Source organism: Myotis daubentonii, chromosome 2, assembly GCF_963259705.1.
Source record: "Myotis daubentonii chromosome 2, mMyoDau2.1, whole genome shotgun sequence".
Lineage (NCBI taxonomy): Eukaryota > Metazoa > Chordata > Mammalia > Chiroptera > Vespertilionidae > Myotis > Myotis daubentonii.
In genome coordinates, this window is record NC_081841.1 from 5,875,007 (window position 1) to 5,899,427 (window position 24,421).

The 24,421-nt window shown below is 41.3% G+C and overlaps 2 protein-coding genes across 9 annotated transcripts in view; one reads left to right on the forward strand and one right to left on the reverse strand.

Annotated features, from left to right (window-relative positions):
- Positions 1-24,421, reverse strand: part of TNRC6B (trinucleotide repeat containing adaptor 6B) — a 244,137-nt gene that overhangs the window by 188,341 nt on the left and 31,375 nt on the right. For all 8 annotated transcript variants that reach the window (XM_059681456.1, XM_059681462.1, XM_059681458.1 and 5 more), the window contains exon 2: positions 6,940-7,013. The gene's annotated coding sequence lies outside the window, so the exon portion shown is untranslated. The remainder of the gene's footprint in view (positions 1-6,939; positions 7,014-24,421) is intronic.
- RPS19BP1 (ribosomal protein S19 binding protein 1) overlaps positions 1-24,421 on the forward strand; it is a 519,247-nt gene that overhangs the window by 80,384 nt on the left and 414,442 nt on the right. The window lies entirely within an intron of this gene.

Genomic DNA, 24,421 nt, shown 5'->3' on the forward strand with positions numbered 1-24,421 from the left:
CCTCACAATTACCTGCGAATAGGCAAGTCTGAAGAATTCTGAGGTTCAGTGTTAAGAAGTTCACTTGCCTGCAGATTTAAGCTGAATTCTCCAATTTAGCTTTATTCAGAATAGAGATGATATTTTGGTCTCCCAAAAGCCTTTCTCTGATCTTATTTCTCAGCTGGTACAGAACTCAGCCAAGGGAATATTAGAGTGCTGTTTATTGGGTATCTCAAACTCTAACACCTACCGCATGAGATTAGTCTTGATATACAGACATGAAGTAAAATTTGGGGAGTAATATACATGTGGAATTTCTGAGGCTTCTGTTGGGGCCACGACGTAGGGCCTTGGTCTTTACTGGGTGGGTGGGGGGGGGCGGGGGGCAAAGTGTTGTGACCCTGAAGAGGTTTTACATTAGGCCACATGAGCTTTTACAGTTGTACACCAGCTTTTAATTACTGAGGCCAAATTAGAAATTTATAAACCATAGGCCACACTGTATTCTGACTTTAGTGGTGACTGTAGTTATGGCAACTCTGTCTTCAGGTAGTGGCAGTTTCTATAGAGACAGGCTGTGTGTACCGGTACATAAAGCCTTAGCGAAGGCTTGGGGGCTTTGCCGGCCTCAGCAAAGAAACAAGCCACTCTCTGCCATGGCAGTAGTACTGAAAGCTCACCTAAATATCAGATGCACAAGTGGTCTCAGCATACACTGGCTGCCGGGAGCCGGTCCATGCTTGCTGTTTCACGGGACCTGGCATATATAGCATATGGTTCTTAATATGTTTGCTCACCTTCTTGGCGCTGTGTTTTAACCAAGGTCACCTCTCCGAGAAAGGTTGAATCCCCAGGTAGGGATTTTCCCCTGAAGTGAGGGAGGGGATGAAACTCCTTAACTAAGTGCCAGGCGGGTAGTTAATCAATTTAACTACAAACAATCATGCTTAAGCTACATAATCTTTACTCCCTGGAATGGAGATAAGAAACGCCCTAACCTTTGTAATAGAAATTGACAGGATTAGAATCAACTGGTATAAATACAGATGCAACAAGACAACAACAGACAGAACTCAGAACAAGACAGCAAGAGACAGAACTCAGACAGGGCTTGGAAGACAGGACCAAGAGAGACAGAGCCTAGGCACAGAACCTACACAGAACGTTCTCTAGAGACAGAAGAACTTCGCTGGAGAGAGCATGCCGGAGGATCCTGGACAGGGACTGGCCTCGGAGCTTTGAGGCAAAGCCTGGCGAGAGAGCATGGCAGGGGATCCTGGACTGAACCTGACTGCGGAGATTGGCAGGAGAGCCTGACTAGAACCTGGTGACTGGACCTGCCTGGAGAACCTGGACAGAACCTGGCTGGAGATCCTAAGCAGAGCCTCTCTGGAGATCAAGACCAGAACTTGGCTGGAGATCCTGGCTAGGCTGCTGATCAACTGAACGCTGTCTCCGTGTCATTCCTTCTTCGCCGACTCCGTCTACGCCTTTGGGAACCCCTGGACCCGCTGGGGTTGGACCCCGGCATCTGGCGCCCGAACAGGGACCCCTAGGTAAGCGCCCCGCACTCGGGACGGATCGGATTCCACCGTAGGAAGAAGGTGGATAGTCTTCGCCGACTCCGTCCACACCTTTGGGAACCCCTGGAACAGGATTCCCTTAGGTAAGCTGCCCCATTGAGAACCTCCACACTCGGGACGGATCAGACTCCACCGTAGGAAGAGGGTGGATAGTCTTTGCCGACTCCGTCCACACCTTTGGGAACCCCTGGAAAGGATTCCCCTAGGTAAGCCCCCCCCCCATTGAGAACCCCACACTCGGGACGGATAGGACTCCACCAGGGTGCTACAGACCCCCCTATAGAGGATAAGTAGGGTAAGAAGGTGGATAGTACAGAACTTAGATTAAGAAGATGTGCCATACTGAGTCCAAAGAAAGAAGACTCTGTATTGATCTTTAGATTAAGAAGATGTGCCATACTGAGTCTAAAGAAAAAAGACTCCGTATTGATCTTTTAACATATATGCTTGTTAGCAGAGGAATTAAGGTTACTCCCAGTCAGACAGAACATTTTATACAAGAAATACGTCCATGCTTTTCTGAGGAAGGAAAGGTGCCGGAAAGGTAAATGTAGAGGCATGGGAGAAGGTAGGCCCAAGGAGCCTTATCCTTAACCCCACTGCAGCCTTTCCACCCCGGGAAAGTGCAGGATTGGCAAGCTCTCCCTGGGGTGATAGATCAGGACTCAGGTAATAGCAGAAAGCGCCAATCCTACTCTTAAAATGGATACAAGAGAGCATTTCAGGTTTTTCTTTTTAATGCCTGCTTTTAAAAAATAAAAAAGGGGGAATTTGCCGGGAGCCGGTCCATGCTTGCTGTTTCACGGGACCTGGCATATATAGCATATGGTTCTTAATATGTTTGCTCACCTTCTTGGCGCTGTGTTTTAACCAAGGTCACCTCTCCGAGAAAGGTTGAATCCCCAGGTAGGGATTTTCCCCTGAAGTGAGGGAGGGGATGAAACTCCTTAACTAAGTGCCAGGCGGGTAGTTAATCAATTTAACTACAAACAATCATGCTTAAGCTACATAATCTTTACTCCCTGGAATGGAGATAAGAAACGCCCTAACCTTTGTAATAGAAATTGACAGGATTAGAATCAACTGGTATAAATACAGATGCAACAAGACAACAACAGACAGAACTCAGAACAAGACAGCAAGAGACAGAACTCAGACAGGGCTTGGAAGACAGGACCAAGAGAGACAGAGCCTAGGCACAGAACCTACACAGAACGTTCTCTAGAGACAGAAGAACTTCGCTGGAGAGAGCATGCCGGAGGATCCTGGACAGGGACTGGCCTCGGAGCTTTGAGGCAAAGCCTGGCGAGAGAGCATGGCAGGGGATCCTGGACTGAACCTGACTGCGGAGATTGGCAGGAGAGCCTGACTAGAACCTGGTGACTGGACCTGCCTGGAGAACCTGGACAGAACCTGGCTGGAGATCCTAAGCAGAGCCTCTCTGGAGATCAAGACCAGAACTTGGCTGGAGATCCTGGCTAGGCTGCTGATCAACTGAACGCTGTCTCCGTGTCATTCCTTCTTCGCCGACTCCGTCTACGCCTTTGGGAACCCCTGGACCCGCTGGGGTTGGACCCCGGCAACTGGCTACTCTGGCCTAGCAAGCAAATGCCAGCTGTGCTGGCCTCAGCAAAGGGAACAGGGCATTAGCAGGCCTGGGTAGCTTCAAAGCACAGAAGGCTGACCTTGAATTATGCAGACACAGCTTTTCCTAAGTAGGCATGGCTGAGATAAAGATTATTAGACTTTTGGAAAAAAGACTTTCTTCATACAGGCCTTTTAGATATTAGTGAGTAGAACAATTATTTGATGCATATAAGCTGCAAGGCAAGTAAATTTAAAATAGCACATGGGTTACAAAACCAGTGAACTTCTAGGTTTAAATTGTTTGTGCTAGGCTTACATGGGCAATTCAAAGGGGAAATTCAAAGAGGTTTCTCACAATACTTCACAGAAGGAGGGAAGGAAAGAAGAGAGGGAGGGAGGAAGAACAGGGGCAGACAGGGAGGGAGGGAACTAATAGAGGAAAATTGGTAACTGGGGCGCCATCTACATTTTGCAAGGAGGAGGTGATATTTCAAATAGTAATCTTTAAAAGAGAAAACATGTGCATTGGTTGTTTTTCCCCAGATATGATAAAGACAGTTCCACATTTAACTTCTTGCTGGCAGACTGTCCCTCCAAATGGTGGCAGTGTCCAAGTCATATATTCTGGACGCTGGCATGGACTAATGGTACCTGGTGAGGCTCAAACCAAGAGAACCTCGCCCATTCCCCCCTCCCTCAGATACCAATGTGTCTCTGCTACAATCTTTGGCAAGACGGAGTATTGCATTCAGGGAACGTAACTTTATCTGCTCTTGGGCTGGAGGTAGGCTTACTTTTTTAATTTGCTGGTGGTGGGGACAGTGCTGAAATGATTTTGTTTAGCCTTGGAGTTCACATAATTTGTATACCATTCTGATCCATTTTAGAATCTTCTGGGGACAGAATCTATTGATGGGCCCAAGAGAACAGTGATTGGTAGTGTGGTGGTGTCCTCATGAAAGTGAGAGTAGGATGGTCCTGAGACCATCCCTGACCTAAAGGGGACAGCACACCACAGCTGACCGACATTCACTGTGTAAGAGACAAAAGCTGGTGAGTGTTAGAGGAGAAAAACTTCGTCCTCACTCTTGATGCTCCCTCCACATAGGGCAGTATCAGTTTGTTTGCTATTCCCGGTCTTATCATATCCTTGACTCCTGCTGTGAGCCTAGAGGGGGAAACCGAGCTTGCAGAGTCCCCCGCTTCTCTCCCCTTTCCCTTGGGGGTACCTACTGTGCTCTGCTCCTTTCTTCCTTCTAGGAGGTGGTCTATCCCATACTAGTGCTGCTGGGTGAAAAAACCCAAGTTCTGGAGTTCAAAGATGAGCCAGTTCTCCCATGTCAACTTAAAATAAAAGTGAAATTTTGTTCTCTGCCTGTCTTACTCCTTCGTCGTCTATTTCCATTGTTTCAGAATGTAGACAGGAAATAGAATATTAGTTAGTGGGTTCCTTTCAATTCTAACTTGGTGGCTGAATGTGGTTGGTGCCTGTGGGGACGGTGCTGAACCTTCACTCAGGCAAACCGTCTTTCCATTCTCTCCATACATTTCCATCCTTCTATTCAGTCATTTTGTATTTCTAAAAATCCTTCCTGATTAACACCATATAATCTGCCTACTTACTATATTTCATACCGATACCTATTTTTTTAATTTGTCCTTTATTTAATTTGCTCGCTCTCATTCTCTTGTTGTTTTGAAATACCCTTAATATTTTTAATGTGTTTCTTGAAAAAGTCTTGATGACATTCTTATTTGAAGGCATAGCTTATAGTTGTGTCTAAGGTTCTAGGTCAGTTTTACTGTCCTTTTGATAAAATGGAAGGAGAATCAGGCAATGCAGAAGTATATGGTTAAGCTAGGGGTTCCACGTGGGAAGTGACATAGGGTCCAGTGTATCGGTGCTAACAGAGTGATGAAAAAGCCATGACAAAGTCCACTTATGTGAACATTAACTGGAGGGGTGAACAAGTGGTGGTAAAGCTGTCAAAAATGACGTGCCAACATAAGCACTTCATTTCTGCTTCAGCACATCATTTCACCTCAGAGCTGTCATCAATTTGCCATACACAGTAAGTGACAGATAGTTGTGACCTGGCACAGTGCTTCAGCACACACAGGACAGGACTCAACAAATGGTAATGACCAAATATGAGTAATGTCATACAGCATCTGTGCTAGGCCTCCTCTAAAAGCTGGCAAATACGCTAATATTTTCAAAGTCTTCCAGGATCCAGCCCTCACCTGTCTCTCCAGCGTCACTAACCAGGTCCTTTTGTCCCTTTTGCTCCAACCATACTGAGCTACTTATAGCTTCACAAATATGCCAAGTTGTTTCAGGTGGCCACGGCTTTATTCATATTACTCCCTATGCCCTTTCCTCCCCTGGTACTCCTCACGAAGACACAGCTTTTAGAAAGGATTTCCTGGTCCATCTCTAGGTAGAGCTGATGATTTCTTCTTCAGTGTCCCCAGTGGACCTTATTTGAACCCTGTTATAGGATCTGCAACTTTATTGGATTTATTTGCTTGCATAAATGACTTTCCTATTAGACTGTTAACCTTTTAGTACCAGACACTATATCTCATTAAACTCTACAGTCACAGTTTATTTAAAACTGTGTACCTGTATTTAATGGGAATTCAATAAATTTCCATGTAGGAATGATTGGATTAATCAACTAAAGTCCTTTTCACTTAAACTGCAATAGATGGCAATTCAATAAATATTTACTGGGTCCCAACCACATGCCAGATGGTGCTAGGCTAATGTGGTGTAGTACAATAAGCACTGGTTTTGAACAGGCAAAATCATTATTCTTTGACACGTACTAGCTGTGTAATCTTGAGCAAGTTACTTAGCTTTTTAATCTTCATTATTTTTACCCATAAAACTGGTCAGGAGGTAGTGTTATAAGGATTAAATAATATATTCATACCACTGAACAAGGTGTCTAGGAGCAGCCAACAGGCACTAAAAAAACAGTTCCTTTCCAAGAAGTTTCAAAGGGTTTATAGACTAGTAAAGGAGACATAATACAAATAAACAACTCTAATGTAAAATAATGAATGCTTTGTTACTGCAATAATGACAGGTGCTCCTAGAACACGGATGAAAAAAAAAAACCTGCCAAGAGAGTCCAGAGGGGACAGTAGAAAAGATACACGAAGGAAGAGAGAAGTTGCATTCTCCCCTCTTCCAAACTCTAAGCAAAGAGCAAAGGGTCAACCAAGGCACAAAGTTGTGAAAAAGAACTAACTATCTGGGAAAAAGAAAAAGGCTTACAGATAGGGGTTCAGTAAGAAAGAAGCCAGAAATGTTGATTGCAACTAAGTTTTGAAAGGGGTTTGTAGGGTGACATCTGTAGCAACTGGGAGCCATGAGAGCTGTTTAAGCAAAGGACTGACATGAGTGAATCTATCATTTAGAAAGCTGACTCGGGCAGTAATGTGGACTACAGATTGCAGCAGGGACAGAGTAGGGGCAGAGAAGCTAGGAATACACTTGCATAAAACTGTGGAATTGCTAAATCCTAGTGACAAATTCCAGCTTTATTAAACGACGAGGCACCAAATATCAGTAGCAACCTAATTACAAATGCTTTTTAAGGGGCTCGACCAATGAGAAATGCAAAGGGCTGGTGTAATGAACACTTTAAATACCCTTCTGTAAGAGCTCTGGAAACAAGTAATGATGCCAAAATGTACTTTTCTTCTTATTAAGATGAAGACTCTCCCATTCAATGCTACTAGTAATACTGGGTAAAAAGAAATTTAAAAAACTTACCTTTGACAGTATCCTGGGGCAACACACGCCCGTGAAGATGAATCTAGACTACATTCAGTGCAAAAACCAAAACCCTGAAAAGAGAGAAAAAATCACAATAAGCCACACACTCATAACAAGATGCCATGGCAAGTGGCGGAACAAAGTTCAGAATTCAGGCAGCCTAGTACCAATCCAGGCTTCTCCATCTACCACAGTGGTCTCCCAATGTGGGGCACATGCCCCATAGGGGGACAATTTGATTTTTAAGGGGGGCAATTCGAGAATGAGTTATTAACAGTGAATTTTTTGCATTTCTTATGGTTCTGGGGCCTCATATACAGTATGTGAATATATACTGTGACATATTTAAGCATTTCAGTTCTCTATTATGTTTTAAAATGTTATTCGCTATTTTTTCATATCACTTCATATTATTTTTTAAACAATTTCTTTTTTTTTTTTTTTTTTTTACAAAACGAGGCCACGTTTATTGCCGAGAACAGGAGCGGGGCCGCCTTGGGGTTAAGGCCACGGCCGGTCCCTGTGCTGCCGGAACCGGGACAAGGGCGGCTGGGTTCCCTGCCCCAGGCTCTGTAGAAAGTCTAAACAATTTCTTAGTGATTTCTTTCTCAGTACTTCAATTGTTCTTTTGTTCTTTTATTTTTCTCTTTCATGGATGCCATGCTTAGACCAAGTTAATGGCCTTTGAGGCTTCCTCCATGTTAATAAGAGTTCACGCTTTTTTTTTTTTTTTTAATATATTTTATTGATCTTTTACAGAGAGGAAGGGAGAGGGATAGAGAGCCAGAAACATCGATGAGAGAGAAACATCGATCAGCTGCCTCCTGCACACTCCCTACTGGGGATGTGCCTGCAACCAAGGTACATGTCCTTGACCGGAATCGAACCTGGGACCCTTCAGTCCGCAGGCTGACGCTCTATCCACTGAGCCAAACCGGATAGGGCGAGTTCGCTTTTTGAATAATAAGAATTAAATGTCACAGGGGGTGGGGGGCATCAGGATTTAAGAGATGCTTAGGTGGGGCATGGCCAAAAAGAGGTTTGGAACCACTGATCTACCAGCTCATAGCCTAACCTCTGAAACCTCAGCTTCCTCATTCAACACTGGAAACAGTAACAGCATCTTTCTCAGAGGGTTCTTTGGAAGTTCAAATAAAATATGTGTAAAACACTTAGTACAGGGCAGCACCAACTACATGCTCAATAAAGGCAAGTGGTTATTAAGAATATGAACTGAAATATGAAATACTTGCTGAAGAAACATTAAAACCTATATTATACTTTTATTATTTATTTTACCCTTACGTCTTACCAGAAAAATAGCAAATTACCTTTTCAACTTCTCCATTTCATGTGAGGATGTCTCAAAATCACTTAGGATTTAATACTGCATCCCAAATTGCCCTCTTCATTCCCTACCCAGACCGCATTCTCCATATCTCCACTGTCTCAAGACACCATCCTCCCTCCACCCAGCTGCTGGTCAGAACCTCAGATTCATCTTGGATTTCCCACTCTACCCCAGTCCTCTCATAGCCACCAGCAAGTCCTGTCATTTCTGCTTTCACAATATGTATCTCTGATCTACCCACAATTCTTCATTTTCATTGCCATCATCATTTCTCACTTGTGTAGGCCTCCTAGCTGGCCTCCCGGAGCCTATTCTTGCTCCTCCCCAATCCATTCCCAAAAAATGGCTGGAATGGCCTCTTAAAAATCAAATCAGATCATAGCAAGATGCTAACAAATGCTGTGAAATGTTTTTTCATTTCAAGATGAAATGTCTCTTAATATATATGAAATACATATTTACATACCTGTGCATATACAAATACATCAAAATACATGAAATGACAGACATTTATTAGTACACATTTACAGACCTCAAGCCAGTCACTTCATTTTACAACGGCAAAAACGAACATCAGAAGGATATTCTGCTCAAGGTTGGACCTCTGTGTGTGTGTATAGGTGGGCAAAACAATGCCAGACAAGACTGGCAGAAATATATCTGCGATGAGCATCCACACTGTGCCAGACAGCTTGTCACTGTTTGGAAGTCGGCCCCTTAGTTTCACAATCAATGTTTCTGTCCAAGAAAGTGAATTCCATTCCCCATGGCTGCAGACTGTAAATTACAGCTTTAGTCCCACATTATGTCACAATGTTTGAGGTGGTACTTCAGTGTAACTTGAAAACATCTGCTGCCCCTTATCTGCCATCACCTTATGTTACCTTGTTTAAGTGTTTGAATAAACAAATCTTAGATGGAATTGTGCTGTGTAATGAGTATTAGTAATACTTTAATTACTAGTATTATCCCTATCTTCCTACTATACACACCACTGTCCCAGCGATCTCTAAAAAGCAAATTTGATCTCTAAATATATCACTGCCAAAATTCACTCAAGAGCTACCCATTACTTTTGGGGTAAAATTCAAGATCTCTCTTAACTGCATCATCACTTCACATTCTATTCACATGGACTGCTATTGGTTTCCTTGCCCACATGATTTCCTTGCACTGATGTCTCTGAGGACCTTTTGCCTAATTCCCTTCGACTGCTCTCTTGAGATCTGCCTCGGGTGTTGTTTTGAAGTTTTCTATACCCTTCCTGGCTCCACTAAGTGTTCCTCTTCTGAGGTATACCATATAATATTGGTAATATCCATGGGTCTATTTCCTTTACTCAAGACAACAAGATCTATGTCTTACACATCTTTGAATTTGGCATCAGGTAGCAGTTTAATAAACATAAACTGAACTAAATCCTGACATGATCCCTATACCCCAGTCCTTCAACATAGATGCTTCCCCATTAAATAAAAGGCACTGGGGAAAATGGAAAAGCAGCCAGCTGCAACTTCCAAGATGGGTTTGGCCCTCACGGAGAATGTGAGCTATGCAGTTATGTGTGACCCTCCAGTACCTCAGAGACAGACTAGATTCCTTAATTTATTGTCAACTATAAACCATCAAGATGACAATGACTAATTTTCAGTTCTCTATTCTGATTAGTTTCTGCCCAGGACTGCTTCTCTAGACTTACCAGTAGTCTAAACTCCGTATCAACTTCATAAAGTAGCTCATAATTACATATCTCGTTAACAGACAAGCTTAGGACACAGTGGCCAGCTCAGTCCTTTGCCTGCTTGGCAGCTGGTCCCAGACACTGACATTCAGTGAGAGTAAAGGAGTTAAAGCAGTGGAGAGGCAGGCGAGGGAAACTGGGCAGTGTTCCAAGTACTCTGGAAACCAGCTTCATTACTCTCCACAGGGCTGTGAACCTGTGTATCAGATGGACTCATACTCAATATAAACATAAAATTTAATTCTAAAATCAACATTTGAAATGATCCAGTTGAAGTTATCTAAATTACTACTTTCCTTCTAAGGTATGAGTAATAGCAAATTCCTTCAAAATATCAGTTTGAAATGTTCAGGACTATATACTGTAATCCTACTATCTGATCATGTACAGCCGCAGCAGTAAACTATGTGAACCACTCCAGTTCTCTCTCTTCTCTTGCAGAATAACCAGGTTGGCCTTGGAATTTACACAGGGGTTGGGAAGGCTCAGTGGATCTTGGACTAAATCAACCCCCGGGACCAACTAAACTGCAAGATTTCAAGAGTTCCTCCACAGCCAAGCACATAACTAAACTCACAGAATGTAATTAAAACTGCATCCTTCCTAGGGAATACGGCAAGTTTAAAAATACATATTCAAAAAACTATATTTATTAATATCGCTTCTGATATGGTAGGATTTAATTTTCAAACTTGATTACTTAGCATAATTCTTTTAAATTTAATTTTGATTCTCATATCAAAAAACTCAAATAACATAGATAAGGCTATCTTCTCTCCCCCAACCTCAGTGTTCCCAAGATTCACCACTATTTATCTGTTTGACATCTAGCATAATACTTGGGGTTGCAGACTGTTAAGAATATGCTATAAACTTTTAACTGAGTCACTAATAACACTGCAAACCCAGACTGCCTATGTCATTGGCAACTGGCCTAACTTCAAGCATGACGTCAGGAAAAGATGTCTTAAGTGAAGCAACAGATGTGCGGGAGGAACAAAACACCAGCAAGGAGGCTGGGGATGTGTTCCCAGGAGGCGAGCATGGACCAGGAGGATACCACACGTCCAGCTCTGTAAACGGCATACCCAGCTCAAGTGGGCAAGAAGCAGCCTATTTAATTAAGTAACACACATAATAATAACAAACGCTTGAGGGAGCATTGCTATAGGTAAATGGGTTTATTCGGCCACCAAAACACAAGTGACTATTGTTCCATGATCTTTGTAGTTTCAAGTCACTTCTACTTCAGTTTGACACTTTGGAAATTCTATAAAAACGTCCAAGTCTGTCCATTCCTAAAATCAGCCCCTTTAATCGGTAATCTCCTGGAGCTTCTGTGTCCTCTCTCCCCCCTTTCCTCTCCCAGTCAAGCTTTTATAAAAAGAAAATGTTATTTGTGGTCTCAATGTCCATCTCTCTCTCATTCACTTATTAATCATTGCAATTTGATTTCTTTCTCTGTCAGTCCCAGTTGCCAAATACAATGAATATTATTCATTGGTTTTGCTTTAACCTGGGCATTTAAAAATCAGAGAGCTGAAACTGTCCTTTGGAAGCTACTTTCCTATCTGGCGATTAAGGATAATGCAGATCGATCCAGCCACTGGGCCAGGGGCGCCTTCTTTTAGTTCCTGGCCTCTTGGCTGTGCCTGAGTTCTCCTGCCTCACTGGATTTGTAGCCAGCCCAAGGCCTTTGTCAATACTGTTGATTTTCAGATTCCCATCTTGGACAGGCTGGGGCTGGGTGAGGAGTTGCTGCTTCTGTACGTGGGAGTTGGGGAGACAGGGGTTGTGGTGAGAGAACCAAACTCAATTCCTAACTTCAAAGATTGAGCCTAGGTCTGATACCCAAACTGACATGGAACATGTTTAGCCCCTTTACCACACAGAAGGGACCAAATGCATTACTTTTGCACCTCTTAGACCATTTCTTACCAGTTTCTTTTACTGGATAGCCTTTCTCTACTTGTCCTTTCATTACTGGTATATTCCTCAGGAGTTCATCCTTTCCTTTTTTTTTTTTCCTTTATTGATTAAGGTATTACATATGTGTGCTTATCCCCCTATTGCCCCCCATCCCCCTGCTCATGCTCTCACCCCACCCCCTAGTGTCTATGTCCATTGGTTATACTTATATGCATGCATACAAGTCCTTTGGTTGATCTCTACCCCTTCCCCCCACCTCCCCTGCCTTCCCTCTGAGGTTTGAGGGTTTGATGGATGCTTCTTTGTCTCTGGATCTGTCATCCTTTCCGTTCTCTATTTTATGTACATGTCCTTACCCTCTCCCAGAGATTTAACTACTACCTGTATCTTGATGACTCACAAATCTCTCCCCAGTGTTGATCTCTGTTACAATCTTCAAAGACATCTATACAACTACCTCACGTCAATAGTCTCTTTGTCTTATGTTCCATGGGCCCCTAAAACACAACGTAACTAAACTAATCCCAAAACTGGGTCTCCTTCAGCCTCCTCTGGAAATACTATTATCCCACTTAAAGAAAAAATCTGGGATCTCATCAGCATCTTCCTCTCACCAAACATACATTATTTCAGTATATACTTTCTTCCCTATTCCTCCTGCCTTAGTTCTGGCATAGTTTCTCACCATATTTATTCCAACTGTTTTTTTAATTGATTTTCTTACCCTTAAGACCCACCCCACCTCCACTGCCATTAGAATTACCTGTATAAAGTGCAAACCCACATTGCCTTTGCATTGTCTCTCATCCATCCTCAAGATAAAATCCAATTCCCAATGCATGATATTGTTACAAGGCCTGGTACCTGTTCCCCTCTCAGCTTCAACTCACAAAACCACATTGCTTTAAGCACCCCGTGGTTTCATGTGCCTGTAACTTTGTATATGCTGTTTTCAGTTGAAACTGCCTTCCCTCTCACAGGGCAAATTTCTTTTCAACCTTCAAGATGCAGGCTTAGGGAAACTATTCTATGAAGTCTTTCTTGATTCCTCTCTCTTCCTATAGGTGATGTGGATGGATCCTTCCTCTGAGTTAGCAACTGTACTTGGTATATATTTCCACTAGGCTTGTGATGTTGTTTATACTACTAGGTTATAAGTTTGCTGAACACAGGATCTAAGTCTGATTTATCAATGCATGACCATCATTTAAAACAGTACTAATACAAAGGACATCCCAATAAATTCTTATGGAATAAACACAATTACTTTGCAGGGGAAAAATAAAGTCAACTCAATATAATATTCTTAGTTTACTCAAATAACGATGCTGCTTATAAATTACAATATTTTATCCAGGGCCACAGTACAAACTTCATTTCATTCATTCAGTGAATGAGCCACCTGCTAGGTATCATGCTCTATTCTAGGAACACCATGGTGAAATAATGCTTGGGTCTCAAGGCAGTATGTTACTTGTATGGGACCCTCAGACTTCCAGGGAGAAGCTGTGAAGGAAATTTTGGGATTAACAGCAGGACCTTGACATAAAACTGTTAAATTCATTCTTATATCTTGTAAATCAGAGAGCACTGCTTAAAAAAAACAATCTGCAGCAGGGATGAAGAAAAAGGCATGTGCCTCCCCTTCAGCTACTAAGCTACTAATAGAGTTTGGTCAGTTAACTAATGCCCTCTAGCTTAGTCCAAGACAACTTGTCAATTCCTTAACAGAAAGGGCTTCGGAAAATCAGGCTAACTTCTGAAGACCTACACACAACTGGAGGTGGGGGCAGGGAATAACAGTTGCCTGCTACAAGAACAGCAGAGACGGCTGGCGAGGCCGGCTACGGAAACAGCAGATTCAACTCAACCAACTTCACTGAATGCTTACTAAGGGCCCAGCACTAGGCTCGGTGTTTTCAGAGCAAGGGCCTATGGCCAGTTTTACAGCAATTGCTGGTCACATAAAAATTAAACAGATTAACATACTCAGCTTTTATAGCCAACTTATTGACAATTTATGATTAAAAAGCTTTTAATCCTTTTCCATATTGTATGTTGATTTTACGTAGTGTTGTTTTTAATCAAGTAGCTATTTCTCTTAAGGCTATTCAAAAAATTGTAAATGCGTATTGGTTCTTCAATAAACCAATGAGTTTGGGAAATTTTAATATTGAGACTGAAGATAATAATAATAATCATTACCAACTGTTTATGCTGTGCATAGCAATATGAATCATGGATGTCTCAAAAGCTCTCATTTAAGATATCCCTGTCCTCAGAAGTCTTACACTCTTGATAAGAAGAAGAAAACTAGCACAGGAAGCAATTCCACAAAAACTAAGCGCTAAATTGTGTGGCACAGAAGTTTTGGGAATGCAGTAAAAACAATGGGCTACCAGTGATGGCAAACCTTTTGAGCTCGGCGTGTCAGCATTTTGAAAAACCCTAACTTAACTCTGGTGCTGTGTCACATACAGAAATTTTTTGATATTTGCAACCATAGTAAAACAAAGACTTATATTTTTGATATTTACTTTATATACTTAAATGCCATTTAACAAAGAAAAATCAACCAAAAAAATGAGTTTGCGTGTCAGATGTCATAGGTTCGCCATCACTGGGCTAGACAATCTATGCAGCCCTCATGGAAACTAGGATTTCATCTGGAATTGACAGGATTTAAAGCAGTGATGCTCAAACTTTTTGGCCTCAGGGTCTCTTTAGATTCTTAAAAATTAAGGACCCTAAAGAGCTTTAGTTTATTTAGCTCATAACTGTCAATATTTACCATATTAAAAATTAAACTATGAAAAAATTAAAAAGATTTATTCGTAAATATTCATTTAAAAATACAGCCCTAGCCAGTTTGGCTCAGTGGATAGAGCCTCGCTGCTTGCAGACTGAAGGGTCCCAGGTTCGATTCCAGTCAAGGGCACATGTCCAGGTTACGGGCTAGATCCCCGGTGGGGGGAGTGCAGGAGGCAGCCAATCAATCATTGATGTTTCTCTCTCTCTCTCCCTTTCTCTCTGAAATCAATAAAAACATATTTTAAAAAAACACAAAATAAACATTTTAAAATTAAAAATATTTTAAAGGATAAAAATTTGAGAAAAGTGCCATTGTTTTATATTTTTGCAAATATCTTGCTTAAGAGACAACAGCTGGATCTTAATTTCTGCTTTTGCATTCAATCTTTTGTAGTCTCATATGTCATGTAGCATCTGGAAAACTCGACAATCATGAGAAAATGAGTTTTAAAGGCATATATCACTCTAGTATTAATAAAATAGTTGTGACCTCATAGACCTCCTGAAAGGGTCTGGATGGCAGGTGGGGAGGAGTCCTCAGACCACACTTTGGCTCATTAATTTTCAAAGAGAAAGAATGGTATAAGCAAGGGCTGGGCAGGAAGGAAGTGGGTGGCTTGAGAGCCATAACTTCCATGTACTCACACTTATTCCTAATATCTTTGCTATAACCAAGCTCCCCTCCACTGTGAACCACAGAAACAGAAATGGCAGGGCAAGGTGGAGTTCTGGTGACAGTGGGACAAGGAGCCTCTCCCTCACCATGTGTTGTGCGCTTCCCCTGGCAACATTCCCTGGAGGCCGCGTCAGGTTTTCCTCTCTGGCGCCTACACTGTGCTCTCCTTCTCGAAGCTGTAAATGGTTCACAAGAAACTGCCTTCCCATGGCTTCCCGAGGCTGTGTTTTAATAAATGAAAATCATCTCTTGCTACAGTCTCAAATTCTTCAGACGTTTCTTGATCTGGCTGTCTTAAAAAAGCAAAGTTAACATCAGCCACGTAGCCAGTGTTCCCTTGCCAATAATCATGTGAGTTTGCTATTCCATTCGCGTGCATCTTGTGCACTGTAAAAACAGTTCCTGGAGCATCATATGTCATGGATCTAGTTGCCATAAACTGAAAACATTTTCTTCATATTTTGTGGCACAAACTAAAAGCATTCTGGATGTGATTTGCACACAGTCCATCTCTAGCCAAAAAAGAGGTTTAAATATATGGAAAGACAGAGAAAGGGAGGCAGCTATTACCATTGTTAAACTGTTTTTTATCAACAAAGTCAATGTTCAATAGTGGATGCTTTTTAATTTGAAAATTTACCATGATTAAAGTTCTAAAATTATCCTGCAAGTAGTACAATTGTTTATTTTATGTAGCAAGTTTTAAGTTGTCGAACAGTATTTTATAGTTAAGAGAAACACTGATGAAACAAGCTTCTCTTTTGATCTCAAATTTTTTAAAAAAAATAGAAAAAACTATGAATCTATATATTTTTCAGTCTTTTTAATTTTATTTTTGTAGTAAACATTTATTAAGGCCTCTTTAGAGAACAGATCAATTTGAAGTCAAAGTGAAACTAAAACTTTGGAAGAGATTTCTGCTCTGCGAATGGTAAACTATGTAATTCAGACCAATCAATACTGAGGACAGCCAGAAAATCTGGGCAAAATATAAAAAATATCTTGAAGGCGGAGGAGTACTAAGTTAATTAAGAATTACCATGCACAAAAATCAATTCCAGGTGAACTATACACCAAATGTGAAAAATAAATAATAAAGCTTTTAGAAGATAATATGGAATAATGTTTCCATAACCTAGGGGTAGGGAAGGATCTCCTACACAGGACACAAAAAGCACCTATTATCAAAAAAGAGATAAATATGATTACACAAAAATTCAGAATTTTTGTTCATCAAAAGACATCCTCAAGAAAGTAAAAAAGCAGGGCACATAAAAACAATCAAGGGCTCATATTCAAAACAGTAAAGAGTTCTAACAAGTTTTTTTGTTGTTTTTTTTTTAAAGGCAGGTAACTCAATAGAAAAATGGGCAAGAGGTTCAATGAGGATCATCATCAAACAAAAAATTATATTATCTAAATGGTCAATAAACATATGAAAAGGTGTCTAGCCTCAACAGTGAGAAAAATACAAAAGAAAATCATAATGGAAAATACCCAAAAACAATCATAATTATATATATCATTATGTACCAGAATGAATACAAACTTTAAGATCTGAGAATAAGTATTGTCAAGGATATGGAACAATCAGACTTCTCATATACTACTTGTGTGAAAATGTCAATTGCTACATCCATTTTGGAATGCGGTCTGGCTTTACTGTTCTAAAGTTAAACACAGACATACTTCATGATCCAGCAATTCCACCCCCAGGTATCTGCCGGGAGCCGGTCCATCCTTGCTGTTTCAAGGGACCTGGCATATATGGCATACTGTTCTTAATATGTTTGCTCACCTTCTTGGCACTATGTGTTTTAACCAAGGTCACCTCTCTGAGAAAGGTTGTTTCCCCAGGTAGGGATTTTCCCCTGAAGTTAGGGAGGGAATAAAACCCCTTAACTAAGTGCCAGGAGGGTAATTAATCACTTTAACTATGAACAATCATGCTTAAGCTACATAATCTTTACTCCCTGGAATGGAGATAAGAAACACCCTAACCTTTGGAATAGAGATTGATAGGATTGGAATCAACTGGTATAAATACAGATGTAACAAGACAACAGGATACAGAACCTAGACACAGAACCTACACAGAACCTAGAGACAGAAGAACTTTGCTGGAGAGAACGTGGCAAAAGATCCTGGACAGAAACTGGACACAGAACCTGGAGACAGAACCTAGTGAGAGAACATGGCAGGAGAACCTGGACAGAAACTGGAGACAGAATCTGGATAGAACATGGCAAGAGAACCTAACTAGAACCTGGCTGGAGAACCTGGACAGAACCTGGCTGGAGAATCTAGCAAGGGAACATGGCTACAGAACCTGGCTGGAGAACCTAGCAAGAGAACATGGACACAGAACCTGGCTGGAGATCCTAACCAGAACTTGGCTAGAGATCCGGGCTAGGCTGCTGATCAACTGAATGCTGTCTCCGTGTCATTCCTTCTTCGCCGACTCCGTCCACACCTTTGGGGACCCCTGGACCTGCTGGGGTTGGACCCCAGCAAGTATCTACCCAACAGAATTCATGCACATGTGCACAAAAAGACATATATAAAAATATTCAGAGCAGCATTATTCAAAATAGCCCCTAACTGGGAATAACCCAAATATTCTCATAGAACAGATAAATACATTCTGGCATATTCACAAAATGGAATACCATCTATATATATAAAAGCCTAAGTGACTGTTAGGACCGAACTACCGGTCCACCAGTCGCTATGATGCGCACTGACCACCAGGGGGCAGATGCTCAATGCAGGAGCTGCCCCTGGTGGTCAGTGCGCTCCCACAGCCAAACTCCTATGGCCAGCCAACCTCCCCCGGTCCCTCCCCCCAGCTGGCAAACCTTCCACGGTCCCTCCCCTGTCCGGCAGGCCCTGTCTGGTGGCCAGCGGCCGGCAGGCGCCAGCCGGCCCAGCCTTGATTGGGACTGAGCGAGATGGCCTCAATAGGCCCTGATTGCCGGCCAGGCCTAGGGACTCCACCCGTGCATGAATTTCGTGCACCGGGCCTCTAGTACAGTAATAAAAAAGAAACAACAGCTACACAGAACAACATGGGATGGATTTTGCAAACCTAATGACCAGGTTATAAAAATAGCATGTGAATCTGTGTTCAAAATCGGCCAAACTATAATGTTTAGAGGTATATGGGTGGTAAAAGCAGAACGGGAAGGGACAGACTATAACTAGCAAAGATCACTAAGAAGGGGGGGGGGGGGGGCTGCTGGCTCCCAGCAACATCCTATTTCTTGACCACAGAGGTGGTTATTTTAAAATAATTCATTAAGTTTTACATTTGTATATTAGGCACTTTTCTAGTCGTGTGATATGTTTTACAAGAAAAAGAATGAAAGCCTAAAAACGAACAAAATGAATACTAAGGGGAAAGTGGTATCTTTGGTATAACTTTAAAACTTGGAGTGTAGAACCCAAATTCTTTAGATGGCATTCCAGCCCTTCATTACCCAGCCTTGTCTTTCTAATCTCATCTCTTGCCATCCACCTTTCTTCAAAAGTAGTCTCATACTCGCTCTCAACCCTGTGTCTTTTTACTTTTACTTGTGATATTTCTGTCTAGAAAACCATGTAGACATATCCCAATCATCCTTCTGCCAAAGTACAAAATGTCATTCAAGATACAGCCTGGATGCCAACTACTGTGAGAGGCCTTTTCAGGAGACACAGATTCTAGAGAGGCACACTGCCTAGTTCAAATTCCAGATCTGCCATTTACTGGTGGTGTGACCTTGATCAACTTGCTAACCTTAGTTGTTGTAGCTTTCTCATCTGTAAAATAAGATAAAAATATGACTTGCCTAACTGGGTTGCTGTGAAGATGACATGAGTAAATATAAGCAAAGTGCTTAGAACATGCCTGGGAGAGAGTAAACACTAGACATTAGCTATTATTATTATTAACTAGGTATAAGCTATTACTATTATCAATAATACACTGATAACCTCCTCCCTATCCACAAAGCCCCTTCACATTAGATATAGTCTTCCTCTGGGTTTCCATAGTTAATTTCTTAAGAGTTACACCTTTCAGGTCTCAATCCCTATCTAATACAGTGCTTGGCAGGTACTAGATGTTCAACAAGTATCTGTGGAACAAATAAGCTACAAAGATTCCAAACGTGGATCTATGCCACATGTAAGAGTAGTCCTTTGGCGCTACCCTATCCTTGGTGCACACTACAAACTGGAAGCATAGTTTTGATGAGATTCCTACAGCAATTACCTCAGAATATGAGCGTAGACATCCTCTGGTAGCAGCAAATGAGAGACAAGTAATAATACTTGTCCTATCTAACTCTTGTAAGGCTACTGTGAGGCTCAAATGATAATGACTATGAAAATAAAATTTTAGAAGGGAGAATCTCTACTATATGAGATTTTATTACCTTAAAACAACAGGATTACTATGATATTGCTAGTCTGGAAAGCACTTTAAGGGATAATAAGAAATTAATATAATGTAAAAATGTAATCTGATATGGTCTAAGATAAGAATTTTATTTTCAGATTAAAATATTTTGCAATGAAATTTCCCGATTTTCTCATTTGGTTATTAATCATTTATGTAATGTCAGAACAAACATTTGTGTGTGTGAATGTTCACAGCAGCATTATTCATAATAGTCCCAAAGTGGAAACAACCCAAATGTCCATTAACTAGTGAACTGATAAAGTATGGTACACCTACCTAGTGGAAAACTGCTCAGCAATAAAAAGGAATGAACTACTGATACATATTACAACATAGGTGAACCTCAAAAACATTACATTCAGTGAAAGAAGCCATCCCCCAAAGACCACATATTGTATGACTCCATTCACATAAAATTTTAGAAAAGGCAAATCTATACAGAAAGTAAATCAGTGAATACCTAGGGATGGGAGTGGGAACAAGAATTGGCAGCAGCAAATGGGCAAACAAGGTCTCTCTGGGCTGGTGGAAATGGTCTCAATTTGGGTTGTGATGATGATTACGTAACTGTGTAAATTTACTAAAATGTTTTAATTCTATTACCTAAAACGGGTGAATTTTATGGTATGTAAATTATACCTCAATAAAGTTGTTTTTTTAAAAACAAATATTAGGCACTCTTTTACAGCCAGCTGTAATTCCCACATCTTTAAAATCTCAGCAACATATGGGGTTAAATAATACAAGAAGAAAGCAATAAAAATCAGCTTTTAAAAATAAAAAAATAGAAATGGCACATACTGAATATCTTAAAAAACCCAAAGCACCATCTCTATACTCATTTTTCAATCTAGGAGCAACAAACAATTATCTTGATAAACAGGCTTTCACCGTCATTTATTTATTCCATCCCACCTGTACAAACATACACTGGCTTCAACTGCATTTATAACTGCAAACATGGATATTTGGCATGATGCCCTCCCTTTTTATGGGCAAACAGCAAGTATAAAAAAAAGGTAAATACAGAAAGCATAGTATATAATGAGATAAAAGAATAATGACCTATGTACAATAAATAGGATTTCTAAATAGGGTTTAAACTAACCCTTAGACACTGACAGTTCTTTATACAAATGTACTTCATATTAAATTCTACAAGTCCTAAAATGCTATCCAAATTAGTTTGCTGAACTGAAATTGTTAAATTGGATATTGCTTAAAGTAGGTCACTGGCTCGGGCTTGGAAAGTATTTGGTAATGCAGGGATCTACTTGCAAAGTCATTTGTCATAATGAGATTTGACTTAGACAAAACAGGAGAAACCACATTGGTTGGGTGTCAACTGTCAGTTGTATTTTATTCAAATAAAACTCATTTTAGATTTATCTTACTGCAGATTTCTGAACAGGGAAACAACAAGGTGAAAGAAATGTTTCCGAAAGTGTAAATCTGGTGGCAATGTTTAGAAAATGCCTCTTTTGCTTTCTGCTCCTTTGTCCCTCACATCTACTCAGTCTCCAAAGACCATTAATCTTTCTTTTGAAAAGTCTTTCAGGTTTATTCCTTTCTCTCAACTTCTACTCTCACCAATATAATCCTAATTTGTGTCAAGAGGTGTTAAAGGGCTGGAAAACTGGGGAAAGAAGCCAAACCAGACACCATTAGAATAATCTAAAATGAAAGCGTGGGCCCCCTAACAGCATCATCAGGGGGCCATGACTTTGGTGTACACACACACACACACACACACACACACACACACACACACACACATATACACTATATGCTAGAATAAAAGTTTTTGGGGGAAAGCCTGGGAAGATATACAGCAACCTTTAAAAACAGGTGCTGCTGCTCGAGCTGGGTGGCTGAGTTAGTTGGAGCGTTGTCCTGTGCACCACAGATTCGATTCCAGGTCCTGCACTGGGGGTTCGACTCTAGTCAGGGCAACCTATGGGAAGGAGAGGAGGGGAACAAGCAGCCGGGTGAAGATACAAAAAACAAACAAACAAACAAACAAACAGGTACTGCTAAGGAGTGGAGTGGGGGAATTTTCCATTTTCTCCTTCATAAACTTCAAGTTCTTTACAAAGAGCACGAATCACTCTTACAATAAAAAGTAAATCTAATTATGTCTGTTCAAAAAGTTCTAAAACTTCCCAGCCCATAGAGAATACAGTCCAAACTCCTCAGTGAGATGGAAGCATGGCCCAGCTATGCCACCTGACACCCCACCCATCGGCAGGGTGGACGTCTCTGATGGAGCAGGTTAGGAAGGAATACCTCTTCCCCTCCTTCATTGTATCCCTCCTAAAGCCCAGTCTCTACTGGTGACCACTGATAACCTTTCCTGACATTAGTAAAGCTTTTATCATGATGGAGCACATGGAAATAACATTCTAACTTGTTATTTTCAGAACAATGTTAACAGAGCTGCTCAAATAAATTAACAGATTTCTTCAACTGCTTTGTGGGAAAATAAGTTCACATGCCAATGTACAGGCTAACAAATACAATCCCACCACTAAAAACCAAAATCTAACTTTTTTTTTTTTTTTGCTAATAAATATTTTAAAAAATTTTTTTCCTTGTTTTCATAGTCATTTGTTGGCATATATCCAGCATCGTATGAAACCCCTGGATACAAACTTACAACTGTTCAATAGCAGGGGGAGATTGGGAGAACATTTCTTAGAAGACATGAGAGGTAGAGCCAGTTTTGGTGGGGGTGTAATGGGGTTCCATTAAGTACTCATACAACATCCTGATCAAGCTGCACTATTCATCTTACAAGCCCAAATTCACTCAAGTTGCCAAGGTACAGCAATATCACACCAGCTATATGCCAGTGCAAGTTTGACCCAGTGTTCAATTAATGGAAATATCATGTCTCTGCAGGAAATCTGAACGCTTCAAAAAAAAAAAAAATACAATGCTATGCCTGAGTAACAGAAACTCTTCTCTGATCATCCATAACATCAAGAGTTTCTTAGGCTTCACTAGGTAATGTCTGACCTTTATTTTAAACCACTCCTTATGGCTGATAATTGTCCTCACAGGCCTCCTGAGAAAGAACTGACCATTTCAGTAGTACCCTGTTGGGGACTACATGAGACTTGGTTGGAAAGTTTGTAAGGAGGACAATCTGAGAAAAGGGAAGTGTGCGGAAGGCCGCCTGCCCTCTTTATGGGTATTCCGACTTAGGGGAGTATCGAAGGCGGTGCCCCTAATTATTCCTTGACCTTTCCAAACAAGTCTGTGCATGTACAGATCCCCGGGTGTTTACTGGAATCCTTATGCTTAATCCCTGGATGCCCTTGCCTAGAGGACAGTGTAAACACATGTGTCCTCCCAAGATTACTTAGCCCACTGATTGTGTCTAAAAGATAAACTTTATCTCAAGCTGCTGCTACAATAAAAGGCTAGTGAGGCAGGCAATCGAGGCTGCTTGGTCCCTTAAGCCAGGCAACCCCTTAGCCCTCTCTTTCACAGTGAAACTGTATGGGAGTAATCCGTTCATCTGTCGTTCAGGGGCTGCTGGTCAGCCCTGGCAAAGTGGTGCCCTGTGTGAGGAGTCCCGGCAGTACCCAGTGTCTAAAGATCTATAATCTAAGTCTCATAAAATTTTGGCCACGATTAGAGCACTTAGTGCCCTGACTATTCTGGGCATCCATGTATTCAATACGACAGACAGTGCTTTCTGAAGTTGGTATGGTAGTTATGTTTATATGTTTCTAAGATAATCAATTCAATAAAATACAAATACTTGGGTTTGGGGATCAGGGGAGTGCAAGGGAGTCAGAGTGAATGGAAGGTGAAAGGGTAGAGTCCTTAGCTCAGTTATGTCGATGACATGGATGAACTACTGCAATTTTCAATCACATCTGCCTTGAGTATGGAGGTTGTAAGTTATAGTACCTAAAATTTTTTGTTTTGATATCCACTTCCTCTATCAATTCCAGCAGAAATGGGGTACCTTACTCACATTTGTATTCATGGTGCTTGGCATAGAGCAAGTACCCGGTAAATGTTTGCCAAATCAATGAAGCATATGCTTTAGAAAACTATATGTCACACAATAAAGGGGTTCATGGCAAAAGCTGGTAGTTGCCTACACTTCCTCTTGCAATCCAGATTTGGTTGGGGGTAACCCTGTGCTCAGCTAGATTCCCCAACATTTCTTATAAACAGATGTGGCCCAACATCACAGCTCTGGTCAACGAGATGCACATCATTAGATGAGGCACACCTTTCATATCTCACCCTTTCCACTTCTTCCCGGGTAAAGGAGGGTTTGGGGGTCACAGAGAAATGACCATGTCACTATCAAGAGACACACCGACAGCCCTAGCCAGTTTGGCTCAGTGGGTAGAATATCAATCTGCAGAATGAAGAGTCCCAGGTTCGGTTCTGGTCAAGGGCATGTACCTCAGTTGCAGGCTCAATTCCCGAACTTGGTCAGGGTGTGTGAAGAAGGCAACCAATCGATGTGTCTCTCTCACATCGATGTTTCTTTCTCTCTGT